This window comes from Tachyglossus aculeatus, chromosome X1 (assembly GCF_015852505.1).
Source record: "Tachyglossus aculeatus isolate mTacAcu1 chromosome X1, mTacAcu1.pri, whole genome shotgun sequence".
Lineage (NCBI taxonomy): Eukaryota > Metazoa > Chordata > Mammalia > Monotremata > Tachyglossidae > Tachyglossus > Tachyglossus aculeatus.
This window is the reverse complement of record NC_052101.1, coordinates 93,529,341-93,546,050: the sequence shown is the minus strand read 5'-3', so window position 1 is coordinate 93,546,050 and position 16,710 is coordinate 93,529,341. Positions and strand designations below refer to the sequence as shown.

The window sequence follows — 16,710 nt, the reverse complement described above, 5'->3', positions numbered from 1 at the left end:
CCAACCTTCTCACTGTACCTTGATCTCATCTATCTCGCCGCCAACCCCTCACCCATATCCTGCCTCTGGCCTGGAATGCCCTCCCTCTTCAAATCCAACAGATGATTACTGTTCCTCGCTTCAAAGCCTTATTGAAGGCCCATCTCCTCCAGTAGGCCTTTCCTGACTGAGCCCTCCTTTCCTCTTCTTCCACTCCCTTCTGTGTCACCCTGACTTGCTCCCTTTATCCATCCCCCCTCCCAGCCCCAAAGCACTTATGTACATCCCTATAATTTATTTATCTGTAATTGGTGTCTGTCTTCCCCTCTAGACTGTAAGGTCATTGTGGGCAGGGAATGTGTCTGTTATATTGATGTGTTGTAGTCTCCCAAGTGCTTAATACAGTGCCCTGCACACACTAAGTGCTCGATAAATACGACTGATTGATTGAAATAATACACAAGTGAGAATTAGACACAGTCCCTGTCCCTGGATGAGAGTGAATGGACTGAGGTAGCCAGAACCATAGGATCAGGCAGAAGGCAGTACACTGGTTTGATACTCAGCTGCTTCGCAGTTAAGTTACACCCCAAATTTGGAGCTTACACCTGCTACAATATCTAGGAGGTGGAGAGGAAGAGAGGGTCGCATATTTCATTAACGACTTCCGATCCTCTATCCTTTTAGCCTTGAAGCTGTCACTGAGATCTGCATCCCAGCCACAAGCCCCAATCACCGCTGCTGCCCTCTCCCAGGGTCAGCATTCCCACATCTCCAGTGTAAATCTGAGGGGTGAGGTAGGCTCGCAGAACCAGCTCCTGGTTCTCTGACTCATTCAGGTGCTTGTTTGAATTTTATTATTATTATTAAGTGCTGTTGAGTCTGTTAGCAACTCCTAGCGTCTCCATAGATATACTTTCTCCAGAATGTCCTGTCCTCTGCCATAATCCGTAACCTTTCTAATGGCTTCTTCCATTATCATTCTTATGGTCTCTATCCATCTAGCTGCTGGTCTGCCTCTTCCATGTTTTTGCTGGACTTTTCTTAGCATTAGAGTCTTCTCCAGAGAATTAATCCTCTTGACTATGTGCCCAAAATATGCTCATCCATGTTGAGTCATTTGGCCTTCAATCAATCAATCAATCAATCAATCGTATTTATTGAGAACTTACTGTGTGCAGAGCACTGTACTAAGCGCCTGGGAAGTACAAGCTGGCAACATATAGAGACAGTCCCTACCCAACAGTGGGCTCACAGTCTAGAAGGGGGAGACAGAGAACAAAACCAAACATACTAACAAAATAAAAGAAATAGAATAGATAGGTACAAGTAAAATAAATAGAGTAATAAATATGTACAAACATATATACATATATACAGGTGCTGTGGGGAAGGGAAGGAGGTAAGATGGGGGGATGGAAAGGGGGGCGAGGGGGAGAGGAAGGAAGGGGCTCAGTCTGGGAAGGCCTCCTGGAGGAGGTGAGCTCTCAGTAGGGCCTTGAAGGGAGGAAGAGAGCTAGCTTGGCGGATGGGCAGAGGGAGGGCATTCCAGGCCCGGGGGAGGACGTGGGCCGGGGGGGTCGATGGCGGATCAGGAGGGCTGAGTAGGTGCGAATGAGGTTGTCGTTAATGTAACTTGGTGATAACAAGGGCCTTTTCCCCGGGGTTGGCTGGGGGGGGGGGGGAGAGTCAGTCAGGACCGGACCTTGGGAGGCACTATAAGGAAGGTCGCTTAAGTGGGTGGGGGTGGAAGCAGGGGGCGTCTATGGCGGCGCTTGGAGGAGAGGAGCCTTCCGGGAGCAGCGGGGGCCACGCGGTGTGATGGCGGGCAGGCGGGCCTCTCGGGAATGGAGCCCCGGGCGTCTATGGCGGCGCTCTGAGGAGAGGAGCCTTCCGGGAGCCGCGGGGGCCACGCGGTGTGATGGCGGGCGGGCCTCTCGGGAACGGAGTCCCGGGCGTCTATGGCGGCGCTCTGAGGAGAGGAGCATTCCTGGAGCAGCGGGGGCCACGCGGTATGATGGCGGGCAGGCGGGCGGGCCTCTCAGGAACGGAGTCCCGGATTTGCTCCAAAATCCATTCGTTTGATTTCCGGGCTGTCCACGGTATTCGCAAAAGCCTTCTCCAACACCACATTTCAAAAGAATCGATGTTCTTTCTATCCTGTTTTTTCACTGTCCCGCTTTCGAATCCGTACATTGTCACTGTAGACACCATAGAGTTGACAATATGTATTTTTGTGGCAATTGATACATCAGGACGTTTCATGACTTTTTCCAGGCTCTTCAAAGCAAGTCTTCCTAACATTAATCTTTGGCATATTTCTTGGCTACTAGTTCCTTTATTTTTGATTATCGATCCCAGGAGAGAAAAATTGTCAACTACTTCAGTCTTCTTTCCATCCATTACAAATGTGTTGAAACTTCTGGTTGTCATGATCTTTGTTTTCTTGACATTCAAGTATAGGCCCAGCTTTTGCTCCTTAAGTTTTAATAATAAGCCCTTCAAATCTTCTTCACTTTCTGCCAGTAGGATTGTATCATCAGCATAACAAAGGTTGTTTATATTCCTTCCTCCAATCTTTACTTCCCTTTTGTCTTCATCCAATCTGGCTTCTCACTCTGTTTATATCTACCTTGTCTCTATTACACCCTGCTGCCTGGATCATCTCCCTAAAATGTTGTTTGGCACACTTGGCTCCACTCCTCAAAAACCAACCATGGTTACTCATTGATTCATTGATTCATTCAATCAATCATATTTATTGAGCGCTTACTATGTGCAGAGCACTGTACTAAGCCCTTGTGAAAATACAATATAGTAGTAAAGAGTGACAATCCCTGCCCACAATGAGCTCACAGTTTGGGGGGAGGCGGAGTGGGGGGGGAGGGAGCGAGGAAGATAGACATCAGTACAGGATGTCTCTGGTCTACCCATTCCTTTTGGCATCAAGCAGGAACTCCTGACCATCGACTCCAAGGCTCTCCATCAGCTTTCTCCTTATTTATCTGCTCTTTTCACCCACTACAATTCCTTCAGCTCGTGCTCCACTTTCCTCCCAAGATAACGTTCCAAATACACTCTCCCCTCCATCCCTTTTACTCCTGCCTGGAGTTCCCTCCCACTTCATGTACCAAACCAAAGCTCTATCCACCTTCAAACCCCGCCTGGAAACATGCTTCCTCCAGCAGGCATTTCCAAATTAATCTCCACTTTCCCGGGTTGTGTCATTCCAACAGTCACCCTTAGGATTTATGTTCATGCACCTATCCTTAGCACTTTCATATACATCTATTTTTTTCTTTTGACACTTTTTCATCTATTTATCCTTCCATATTCCCGCTATCAAGTGTATTGTATTGCTATTTGTAAATAATCTGGGTCTGAATCTGTCATTAGCTTGTAAATTCCTTGAGGGCAAAGACCTTGTTATTTATTTTTATTGAACTCTCCCAAGTGCTTAGTACAGTGCTCTGCACACAGCAGACACTCAATACATGCCACTAATGGGTCGATTGACTTGTGACTAGTCAGTATTCTCTCGCCTGCATTCTCTCGCCTGCTCTGGTTTCCTCATGCGTGATTGATATGGTTGCTTTGTTGTCTTCTACTGTCATAGACTTGTATCTAACTCAGCCCTTAATACAGTGCCCTGCACATAGTAAGTGCCTAACAAATACCACAGTTATTATTATTATTATTATTATCAGACTGAGCCCCCCGAGGGACAGGGACTGTGTCTAATTCCCAGCTGTGTACTCTTTCCCAGTGCTTAGTACAGTGTTCTGCACCTAGGAAGCATTTAATAAGTACTATTACTGCTACTACCACCTTCTTCACTGGGAACTTCTGCAACCTTCTTAGTCACCTATCTTTTTGTAGCTTTAGTTGCCCTCTATTCTCCACCTATCTGCCCGCCCCCCCCCCCCAACAGTGTCTTCTCCAACACCGACAATCAATGGTATTTATTGAGTGCCGACCACTTCCCTAAGCACTTGGAAGAGTGCAACACAATAGAATTGGTAGACACCGTCCCTGTCCACAAGGAACTTACAGTCTAGAAGGGGGAGAATGAATGCTTCCACTTTACAACCACAACTTCCTGTTCTGGCACATTGCCTCCTATGGGAACCGTTCACTTGGCCATAAAGAAAAGCTTTCCTGATCCTTAAAAGCACCTGTACCACTCCTCCTTGTTGTTGCTTCATGTCCCATTTTTTTTAGAGTATTAGTAAAGCGGTCACTATGATCAGTATCTAAGTGCTGGGATAGATACACGTTAATTGGGTCGGGCAGAGTCCCTTTCCCACATGGTGCTCACAGTCTAAGGAGGCGGGAGAACAGGTATAGAATCCCCATTTTACAGTTGATGATGATGATGATGGTGGCATTTATTAAGTGCTTACTATGTGCAAAGCACTGTTCTAAGCGCTGGGGAGGTTACAAGGTGATCAGATTGTCCCACTGGGGGCTTACAGTCTTCATCCCCGTTTTACAGATGAGGTAACTGAGGCCCAGAGAAGTGAAGTGACTTGTCCAAGGTCACACAGCTGACAAGTGGAGGAGCTGAGATCGGAACCCATTGTAATTTCAATCCTCTCAACCCTCAGTTCCACCTTTGCTTGCATTCTGGACTCTTTCACCCTGTTCTCCTACTGAGATGCAACTGGTCAGTCTTCACCTTTGATTCATTCCTCACCACTGAATACGTTCAGAGGAATGCCAAATACCATCCCGAGTTCTGGTAGTATAGATTAATACATTTTTCTTCAACTCTTTCTTCAGTGAACTATGATCAGCCAGGGTCCCTCTGTGTTGACCACTTCCTGTCTCACCCTTGGCCAACAGCAGTGCTCTATGGGGAAATACAGGGTTCTCTCATCACCTTTCTTATTCATAGCTAAGTGTCTGACCCCATTATTCAAAGAGCAAAGGCAGGAAATCTGGGTTCTGTCCAATGCAGCCTAAAAGTAAGTTTCAATATGCTTAGTACAGCACTTAATACAGTGCCCAGCGATTAGTACAGTGCCCAGTGCTTAATACAGTGCCTAGTGCTTAATGCAGTGCCTGGCACAAATACCATTAAATGTATATATATACTTATATATATATATATATATATATGTATATATATTACATGCTATGGCAGAATTAAGTGGACATACAAGCAAAGACCAAGAGCTGTTCTATCCGTGCACCTTGTCCACGTTTGGTTATTTATTGTTGCTGATGAAAGTGCTATTTGCATTAGCATATAATTGGATAAAAATGTGTGTGGGAAACGATGTACACCACTGAGTTCATCTTCCTGGTAAGAGCACTCTAAAAACACTAAAAAAGATCCGGAAACATTTGGTAATTTGGAATTGCCATGAATTGCATCTATCAAATGTTCTTCTGACAGATTCATAGTGAAGGTGTCTACCATCCCTAGTAGAGTAATACATCATATGGTTGAGTGTAACGAGGCATTGATTAGTCTTGTATCTGCTCCCTGGCACTGACAGAAGGGTGTTGGAAGGGTGAATAATAATGATAATAATGATTATGGTACTTGCTAAGCACTTACTATGTGCCAAGCACTGTTCTAAGTGCTGGGGTAGATACGAGTTAGTCAGTCAGGTTGAACTCAGTCCCTGTCCCACATAGGGCTCACCCTCTTAATCCCCATTTTGCAAATGAGGTAACTGAGGCCCAGAGAAGTGAAGTCGCTTGCCCAAGGTCACACAGCAAACATGTGATAGAGCAGGGATTAGAATGGGGCAACCTTCCCAGGTCCCACACCAAGCTGGCTCTGCCCTGGTTGAGGTGATGAAGAGGGCCTCGGGGCCACTTCGGGTCCCCAGGCTGGCACTGCACCACTACCACAGCCTAGGCCTGAGCATTGCAATGGAAACGGCAGAGCCCACTTGGCCTGGCAGGCATTGCCTGTGTGGACCCTCTCCCCGATCCCTATGAAATGATGCTGTTCAATCACTCAATCGTATCTATTGAGCACTTACTGTGAGCAGGGCACTGTACTAAGTACTTGGGAAAGCACAGTACAATGGAGTCAGTAGACAGGCTCCCTGCCCACAGTGAGCTTACAGTCGAGAAGGAGCTTACTGCTGCCTCCATAGACTGTTTTGGGGCCAGGGGAGGAGGGCAGCCTTAAACTAAATTTCCACAGGACTCTTTCATTCATTCATTCATTCAATCGTATTTATTCATTCATTCATTCATTCCATCGTATTTATTGAGCGCTTACTGTGTGCAGAGCACTGTACTAAGCGCTTGGGAAGTACAAGTTGGCAACATATAGAGACGGTCCCTACCCAACAGTGGGCTCACAGTCTAGAAGGGGGAGAAAGAGAACAAAACATATTAACAAAATAAAATAAATAGAATAAATATGTACAAATAAATAAATAGAGTAATAAATACATAAAAACATATATACATATATACAGGAGCTGTGGGGAGAGGCAGGAGGTAAGGCGGGGGGGGATGGAGAGGGGGAGGTGGGGGAGAGGGAGGAGGGGCACAGTCTGGGAAGGCCTCCTGGAGGAGGTGAGCTCTCAGCAGGGCCTTGAAGGGAGGAAGAGAGCTAGCTTGGCAGATGTGCGGAGGGAGGGCATTCCAGGCCAGGGGGATGACGTGGGCCGGGGGTCGATGGCGGGACAGGCGAGAACGAGGCACGGTTCACTCTTTCTTCAGTGAACTATGGTCAGCCCGGCTCCTTGTGTGTTGATCACTTCCTGTCTCACCCTTGGCCAACAGCAGTGCTCTGTGGGTAAATACAGGGTCATGGACACCTGACATCATTCATCTGCCCCAGCCCTACACAAGCAATACTCTGGCTTTGCCAGAAAGGTAGATTTGGTGTCAGGCATTTAGAAGATTTGTGTTTTGGCCCTTTAAGTGGAAGTAGAAAACGACTTGAGTTTCTAGTAGGATGATAAAGTCATCAATACCATCATCATCATCCTTGTTTTTTGAGCACCACTTTGTATTAGACATTTGAGAAGATACAATAAAAGAAGACACGGTCCCTACGTCCAGAGAATTTACAATCCAACAGTCTAGTGGATCAGGCACTAGGTTGGAAGCAAGGAGAACTGGATTTTCTCCATTTTTCAGCTGGTCCATCCTTTGTGCATTCATGTGGGGGCAGGGTTGTGAGGGTATATATATATACATATATATATATATATATATATATATAAATTTCTCCCATTTTCTCGAGTTCCATCAGTGGCCACCCTGCTGACTGCTAAGTAAGCATGGCCTAGTGGATAGAGCACAGGCATGGGAGTAAGAAGGACCTGGGTTCGAATCCCTGCGCTGCCACTTGTCTGCTGTGTGACCTTGGGCCAGTCACTTCACTCTTCTGTGCCTCGGTTACTTCATCTGTAAAATTGGGATTAAGACTATGAGCCCCCTGTGGGTCAGGGACTGTGTCCAACCTAATTAGCTTGTATCTACCCCAGCGCTTAGAACAGCACCTGGCACATAGTAAGCATTTAAAAAATACCATTAAAAAAATGATGACCTAATTGCAAAGCTTATTGGTGTTTCAGTTCACTATATTGAAAATGGGGACAATAATAGCTGCTGCTTATCTGCATCACAGACATGTTTACTTGTAACATGAGATCATTTTTAACTCTCTGGCAGAAAGTTACTGTGTATTTTCAAACTCTAAATTATGATGGAAATTGATGAATATCTCCAGTTAGATTGTAAGCTTCTTGAGGGCAGTGTTCACGACTTTTCCTTCTCTTGCATGCTCACCAAGTGCTTAATACAGTTTTCTGTGGTAATGATGGCATAAATCCAAAATTGTGCATGACTTGTGTCAGTTGGTAACAGTCTGTCTCCCCTTGATTTGAAAAATACATTTGGGCCTCTAGATCTGTATGGAGTATGTTTGTAAATGGTAGTCCATGATAAAAGCTTATTTAAACCCTAGCTCAGTGACTTCAGCTGCCCATCTTGGGTGAACCCTTGATGCCTTGATTGAAGGACCAATGTACCAGACTGCTTTAAGCCGTGGCCAAGTCCTGTAATACTGCAATAACGACTATTTTCTCTACTACAAAATAGTTAATGGTATGACTGAAAGATGTATATAGGGGCTAAGAAGTCAAATTATGGGAAAATAGTAGTGAGTTTTTGATGGAAGAAGTTTTCTGTATGTTTAGGCTTTAGGTCTCCATTCACTTAAAAATATATTACTATATTTTCTTGCAGTAATTGCCTCCACCACATAATTTCCCTCACCCCTAATTTTTGTAAGCACTGATAGCAGATAATTTCCTGGCTAATAGACCCTCTCCTGTTTGGGAGGATGTAAAAATGATGCCCCAAATGGGACGATAATGCAAGTAAATATGGTCTTCACTTATTTATTCAGCATTACAAATGGGAAAATGCTTTGCATTCCTGGGGCAGGGACAAGTGGAAAATGGCTGCCTTCTCCCACTATCAGGGCCATATTCATCCTTGGAGCAGAGGATTGGAGACTTCATCATATGGTTCTGAGCTTGCATTCTTCCTCCCATCCTTAGACCTCACCATCCAAGTTTCTGGCTGGTTGGGAAAGGGTAGAGGCAACGGATGAGTAGGTTTTTTAAATAATGTGCAAGAGTTCATAAAGATGTACAGTAGTGTCTAGGAAGATGTATAATGAAGTAATGTGAATTCTGTTGGTGATGGAAAAAAGACCTAATTCTGACAAAAGTCTGGTTAAAATGATGGACTGGTAAAACTGCATGCTCTGTTGGCCTATAAGGAAGGGTGTTTAATATAGGAACTCAACTGGAACACCTTACCTCTAGTTTGTTCAAGTTCAATTTGGGGAATTCTCTTTGAAGTGATTCAGAGGATATTACCCTTCCCAGAATGGATGGGTTAGAGAGGAGACTAAAAAAAAAAAAATGAAGGTTACCTGAATCTCTAACAGCTAGGCCTGTATAGAACCAATGACTTAAATGCCCTCAGAAATCCAACTAGCGACTGTAGATCACAGGTGCTCCATTTAGCTCACATTCTTTTATATGTGAAGAGCTGTTCAGCTATTTCTCACTTTCTGTTGTGGTTGCGTTCTTGGAAAATGTGACTAAGCAAAATGACATTGCATGAATCCAATTTCCCCAAGAGAAATACTGTCAATAAGGAGAGCTAGATTTCAAGGACATTTTTTTCACTAAACAAAAGATATTATGTGCATATTCAGCTACACAGCACAAGTTTTAAATCATCTTAAATGAATAATTCACTACACCGATAACGATTGTGGAGCTTGATTGAAACAGAGGAGTCAGAGGGTGAGAAACTTAGGACCCCAAATAGTGGTTTTCCTGGATTTCACTATCGCTTGTTGGGTGTTTTACTGTTGACGTCGGACATTAGAATCACGGCGAGTTGTAAAAGCTCAAGGAATATTTGTATTGCTGTGACAACCCTATTGACATGCTACATGGAAGTGGATTAATCACTTGATTTTCGTCGAGATGTCAGGGGAGACATACAATTTAATAACCGAATTTTGTTTGTTTTTTAAACAAGTAGGTTTCCTAACAGATCAACAGGTTGATTGTGAAACAATGTTAATAATAATAATGGCATTTGTTAAGTGCTTACTATATTCCAGGCACATAGTACTAAGCGCTGGGGTGGATAGAAGCAAATTGAGTTGGACACAGTCCCTGTCCCACGTGAGGCTCAGTCTCCATCCCCATTTTACAGATAACTGAGGCCCAGAGACATGAAGCGACTCGCCCAAGGTCACACAGCAAAGTGGCAGAGCCAGGATCCAAACCCATGACCTTCTGACTCCTAGGCCTGTGCTCTACCCACTGCGCCATGCTGCTTCCTGAGATGACTTTAAGAGAGGGCTACCTTCATTTGGTAGTGGTAGAATTTCTGGATGGCTTTCAACTGTAGCCCTTCATAGAGCTCACAGCTGAAATCCAGCGTACAGGTCATTAATCGTCATTATCATTAGCTGCATCTTTGGCACACCTACAGTGTGCAGTCTCCTGTTGGAATCTGCCATTGTAAATAACAGATGAGCCTCAGACCAGTCCTAAAAAACCCCCGGCCCAAGAACTTGTGCAAAAGAATGACTTATAGTGCTAGACGTTTAGACCACTCGTTCTCTTTCTTCCCTGCCAGCTCTGTTCCTGCTGGGGCAGTGGATCTTACAGGTGATACGCTGAGCAGGAGTGGAGTACGTGGCAAAGTTTCCGCACAAATTTTACATACAAAACCCATTCATAACCAAAGTGGCTGCAGCACCATATACCAAGCAGTTGGTTGCCAGGGGAGTAGTAGTACTATTAATAGTATCTATTAACTTATATCTACTCCAGCGCTTAGAACAGCGCTTAGAACAGTACCATAGTTATTATTAAATTCTTATTGTGTGCAGAGCACTGTCCCGTGTGCTGGGAGAGAATGAGAATCAGACCCGGACCCTGTCCCTTGGGGGGCTCCCAAGCCGCCTCAGTAGTCACGGCCTTGTTGTCGCCCATCTTAGCTAACTACCTTCGGATTCCTGCTGATCCCGTCCACCCAAAAGAGGTCCCCTAGGCGGTTCCTCAGGCAGGAACCTTTACCACCTTGTACCTTGGAGGCAAAGGGCCTCCAATTCCCACCAACCGCCTAACACTTCAGGTGCCGGCCAACGCCTTTCAGCCGGAACCCTGCCTTATTTGAATTGAGCCCTGACTACTCCAACTTCATCCCTCCCTTCAACTTTGTTGGTCACTAAGGTGCTCAAGGAATTCAATCCAATTCAATCATATTTATTCAGCGCTTACTGTGTGCAAAGCACAGTACTAAGCGCTTGGAAAATACAATTTGGCAACATGCTTTTTGCCATTTAGTCCAAAAAGTCTGCACGTGAGACCATCATCTTATAATCTGTTGGCTTTGAGAGTAAAATATTTCCATGTGTGTGAAGAAAGAGGTCACAAACTGACATGTGTTTGCAATTTCATATTGAAAAAAAGTTTCTCCTGTGTATCTGAGTGCTTGGCTCCCACAGGCCAATACACAAGCACCACGATGACCACACACCTCAGGAAATAAAGAGTTTTTACCTTGAGGTACAGACACGGAGTAGCCTTTGGTTCAGTAAGCGGATGTAGAATATCTTCACTATTGCATCGCTGCTAGTCTCCTCTGTCCTTACTGATGGGGGCAGGAGCATATTAGTAGTTTGGTATATTTTTTTCAAATCTCTGTATTTTCTGCTCCTGCTTTCTGATTTTTGTTTTCGGTTACATAATCATATCTGAAGCCAGTTCCCAAAAACACATGAAAAATGCACATGTATGTCTCAATTCATCACAATATCGCCAACACTTAATTACCCCCCAGCTTCTGCCCAATCTATTTTTAAGAAATGAAAGTGTATAAAGAGTACAGGAAGAATAAAATGCAAACTAATTATATCATACAGCACTTTTTGAAACCACCCTCACCATAACAGTGAAAAGAGAGTTACAGAAAAGGCACAAAAACTCAAATTTCCTAAAATACATTTTTTAGAATATCCAACACAAATACGAAGAAGACAGTGAACGAGCCCCCTAGTGACCAACTCCCATATGTATAAATCAAAAATCAATCAATCAATCCAAAATATTAAGTGCCTACTATGTGCAGAGTACTGTCCTAAGCACTTAGGGGAGTGCAAAAGAATTAGTAGACATGATCCCTGCTCTCAAGGAGCTTACAACCTAATGGGCAAGACCTACACTAAAAAAAAAAAAATTGCAGATAGAAAGTAGTAGCAAAGCAGCATGGCCTGGTCAGAAAGATTCTGAGAACCCTGGCTCTTCCACTTCCCTGCCATGTGACCTTGGAGAAGTCACTTGACTTCTCTGTGCTTCAGTCTCCCCATCTGTAGAATGGGGATTCTTTTTCATGGTATTTATTAAATGCTTATTATGTGCCAGGCACTATACTAAGCACTGGGATAGATACAAGTTAATCAGATTGGACACAGTCCCTGTCCCCCATGGGGCTCACAGTATTAACCCCCATTTTGCAAATAAGGTAACAGAGGCACAGAGAAGTAAAGCGACTTGCCCAAGGTCACACAGCAGATAAGTGACAGAGTTGGGATTAGAACCCATGCCCTTCTGACTCCCAGGCCTGTGCTCTATCCAATTCCCTGTCCTGTCCTGCCTCCAACTTAGATTTTGAGCCCCTTGTGGGACAAGGAATGTGTGTCTGACCTGATTATCCTGTATCTACCCAGCACTTAGTACAGTGCATGGCATATAGTAAGTGTTAAACAAATACCATTAAATAAAAGTAATAGAGCATAAAAATATGTACATAAGTGCCATGGTGTGCAGGAGGAAGGTAAGTACCCAAGTGCTTAAATGGCATGGAAGTACTAAAGTGGCAGTAGAGGAGATAATAATATAATAATAATGATGGCATTTATTAAGCACTTAATATGTGCACAGCACTGTTCTAAGTGCTGGGGAGATTACAAGGTGATCAGGTTGTCCCACGAGGGGGGCTCACAGTCTTCATCCCCATTTTACAGATAAGGAACTGAGGCACAGAGAAGTTAAGTGACTTGCCCAAAGTCACACAGCTGACAATTGGCGGAGCTGGGATTTGAACCCACGACCTCTGACTCCAAAGCCCGCACTCTTTCCACTGAGCCACGCTGCTTCTCTGGGAAGATTAAAATTAATCAGGAAAGGCCTTCTGGAGAAGATGAGGTTTCAGAAGGGCTTTGAAGATGGGGAGCCCAGTAGTTCTGTGGATGTGAAAGGGGAGGGAATTCAGGCACGGGGAAGGATGTGGGCAAGAAGTCAGTGATGGGAGCAATGTAAGTGTAGCACAGTGAGTAGGTTGGTTTAAGAGGAGCGAAATGTGAGAGCTGGCGTGGAGGAGTGAGGATAAATGGTGGGGGAAAAGCTGATCACCCTTAAAACTGATGTTCGGTGTAGAGAAGCATGGGCAACCATTGGAGGTTTTTTGAAGAGTGGGGAAACCTGTGAAGAATGGTGTTTTAGAAAAAGGATCTGGGCAGCAGAGTGAAGTATGAACTGGAGAGGGAAGAAACTGGAAACTGGAAGAACTGTGAGGAAAAGAATGCCGTAGTCAAGCTTGGATATGGTTTGGGGTTTGGGTTTTTTTATGGTACTTGTTAAGCATTTACTAAGTGTCAAGCACTGTTCTAAGTGCTGGGGTGGATGTAATAATAATAATGTTGGTATTTGTTAAGCGCTTACTATGTGCCAAGCACCATTCTAAGCGCTGGGGAGGAAACAAGGTTATCAGGTTTTCCCACATGGGGTTCACAGTCTTCATCCCCTCTTTACAGATGAGGGAACTGAGGCCCAGAGAAGTTAAGTGACTTGCCTAAGTTCACACAGCTAACAAGCAGTGGAGCCAGGATTAGCACCCAAGTCCTCTGACTTCTGGATATAAGATAATCAGGTTGGACACAGCCCCTGTCCCACATATAAATGCCATCATTATTATAGGGTTTATAGTCTAAATCAGAGGGAGGAGGACTTAAGCTCCAGTGCCATCCGGGCTGGGGGTTGAGGGCCAGGGGCAGCCCGTCCGTGCCCACCCCCGGGGGAGCCGAAGCCGCCGCCCTCGCCCCCCGGGGGCGCTCTCCCCCTCTCCATCCCCCCTGCCTTACCTCCTTCCCCTCCCCACAGCACCTGTATATATGTACATATGTTTGTATTTATTACTCTATTTATTTATTTATTTTATTTGTACATATTTATTCTATTTATTTTATTTTGTTAATATCTTCTGTTTTGTTCTCTGTCTCCCCCTTCTAGACTGTGAGCCCACTGTTGGGTAGGGACCGTCTCTATATGTTGCCAGCTTGGATTTCCCAAGCGCTTAATACAGTGCTCTGCACACAGTAAGTGCTCAATAAATACGATTGAATGAATGAATGAATGAATGAAGCACAGAGAAGTTAAGTGACTTGTCTAAGTTCACACAGCAGACAAGTAGTGGAGCCAGGATTAGCACCCAAGTCCTCTGACTCCCAGCCTCATGCTCTTTCCATTAGGCCACACTGCTTCTCTAAGCTCTGTAGTTGATGAGGTGGGGGTCTTAGGGGTTTCTGGAAAAAGTGGAAGGTTTAGAATGGTGGGAGCAATGGACATCAGTGTGGGCTAAATAGTTTTGCAGAACAGAAGACAGAGTAAAGTGAGGATGTATTAGATTAGAACCCAGGTCTTTCTGATTTCCAGGCCTGTGCTCTATCTACCAACAGTGCTCCACAGCACAAGCACTAGAGCAAAGAAAGCATACTGTGGAGGTGATAAAATGCTGGGGGTTGGTGGTTTGAGAGCAATGGAGGGAGGGGAGGGAGTTGAGTTGGGTGGAGAAGGCAGACTCATGGGTTTGTGCACTGAGATTGGGTGTTGGATAGTGAGTCCAAATAGGACACAGTAGTCAGGGATAAGTGGAGCATGTCTAGAAATTGGAGGTGTCAGTGTGGTGAAAGGATAGTTCTGTGGAGAAGGGGGTATGTGGGAGAGAGGGCAAGTTAGGCGGTTCTGATTGGACAGTGAGATTCCAGTGTTGGTGAGGTTATGAAAATGGTACTATGACGAGTGATGATGAAATCCAGCTGGTGGCCGAGTGGGTGAGTGTATCACGTGGAGTGCAGCAGGAGATTGGCGGAGTTGACAAGTAAGTGGAAGTGGGCATCTGGGAATTTGGGGGTGGAGGGGGGGTGGTCATCAGGAATGTCTACATGGATGTTGAAATCCCCAAGGATCTTCTGAGGGAATGAAGGTGTAGAAAGATATCGAGAGAAGCAGCATGGCCTAGTGGATAGAGCGAGGGCCTGGGAGTCAGGAGGACCTGGGTTCTAATCCCAGCTCTGCCACTTGTCTGCTTTGTGACCTTGGGCAGGTCACTTCACTTCTCCGGGCCTCAGTTCCCTTATCTGTAAAATGGGGATTAAGACTGTAAGCCCCGTGTGGGACAGGGACTGAGTCCAACTCAATTCGCTCGTATCCAGCCCAGAACCTAGTACAGTGCCTGGCACATAGGAAGCATTTTAAAATATCGCAATTATTATTATCGTTATCATTATTATTATAAGCACTCAGAAAATTGGAGGTGGGGCCAAGAGGATGGTAGATGTCTGTAACTAATCAATTTAGAGGGAGGTTGAGGTGGATGATTTTGGCTTTAAAGAAAAAGAAGGTAAGGGATGGAGGGGATGGGATGGTGCATTGAGGAGTAAGCCAATTTCTTTCCTTTTCCCAGCGGCTCTGGGGGAGTGGGAGAAAGTGAGGCCCCCTTGGGAGAGAGTGGCAGTGGGTGGAGAAAGAGTCTTCTGGGCTGATCCAGGTCTCAGTGATATCAAAGAGGAACAATAACTGAGTTAGTAAGACGGGAAGGGTTAGGGGAAGTTTGACCAAAATGGACCAGGGCTGCATTTAGAGGAGGTTGTTGGGTGAGAGACTGGAAAGGGGATGACCCAAGAGATCATCATCAATCGTATTTATTGAGCGCTTACTGTGTGCAGAGCACTGTACTAAGCGCTTGGGAAGTACAAGTTGGCAACATATAGAGACAGTCCCTACCCAACAGTGGGCTCACAGTCTAAAAGGGATATGTATATAATTATGTATGTATCTATTACTTATTTATATTAATGTCTGTCTCCCCCTCTAGACTGTGAGCTCATTGTGGGCAGGAATATGCCTGTTTGTTGTTATATTGCACTCTCCCAAGCACTTAGAACAGTGCTTTGCACACAGTAAGTGCTCAATAAATCTGATTGAATGAATGAATGAATGGGGATGAGCTACATGGGAGTGAATTGGTGGGGTGCAGTGTTCATTCATTCATTCATTCATTCAATCGTATTTATTGAGCGCTTACTGTGTGCAGAGCACTGTACTAAGCGCTTGGGAAGTACAAGTTGGCAACATATAGAGACGGTCCCTAGCCAACAGCGGGCTCACAGTCTAGAATAGAGATGGAGGTTTTGGGGTGGCGGTGTGAGAGGGAAACGGGGATGTGGTGAGCAGAAGGTAGGGGCGGGGAAGGTCATGGAGAAGTCCTAGAATCTCCAGAACCACTGTTGCTGGTTCCCAGGCCTGAGTGACTGCAGCTCTTGGTCTCTGGACTTTAACGCCCCAATGTTCAAAAGGATGGGAGGCGGGCTCTGAGTTTGGGTGTTGGGGAGGGGTCCCAGCAGCATGGCCTAGTGGATAGAACATGGTCCTGGGAGTCAGAAGGACCTCGGTTCTAATCCTGGCTCCACCACATGTCTGCTGTGTGACCTTGGGTAAGTCATTCTACTTCTCTGGGCCTCAGTGACCTCATCTGTAAAACAGGGATTAAGACAGTGAGCCCCATGTGGGACAGGAACTGTGTCCAACCTGATTATCTTGTATCTACCTCAGCGCTTAGAACAGTGCTTGACCCCGAGTAAGCGCTTAACAATACTACTACTACTACTAATAATAATAATGGCATTTATTAAGCGCTTACTATGTGCAAAGCACTGTTCTAAGCGCTGTGGAGGATACAAGGTGATCAGGTTGTCCCACGTGGGGCTCACAGTCTTAATTCCCATTTTACAGATGAGGTAACTGAGGCACAGAGAAGTTAAGTGACTTGCCCAAAGTCACACGGCTGACAAGTGGTGGAGCCAGGATTTGAACCATTGACCTCCGACTCCAAAGCCCGTGCTCTTTCCACTGAGCCATGCTGCTTCTCTAT

The 16,710-nt window shown here is 45.2% G+C and overlaps 1 protein-coding gene across 1 annotated transcript in view; it reads left to right on the top strand.

Annotated features, from left to right (window-relative positions):
- Positions 1 to 14,634: 14,634 nt before the first annotated feature.
- MGLL (monoglyceride lipase) overlaps positions 14,635 to 16,710 on the top strand; it is a 134,958-nt gene continuing 132,882 nt past the window's right edge. Inside the window, exon 1 of the mRNA XM_038771906.1 lies at positions 14,635 to 14,658. The gene's annotated coding sequence lies outside the window, so the exon portion shown is untranslated. The remainder of the gene's footprint in view (positions 14,659 to 16,710) is intronic.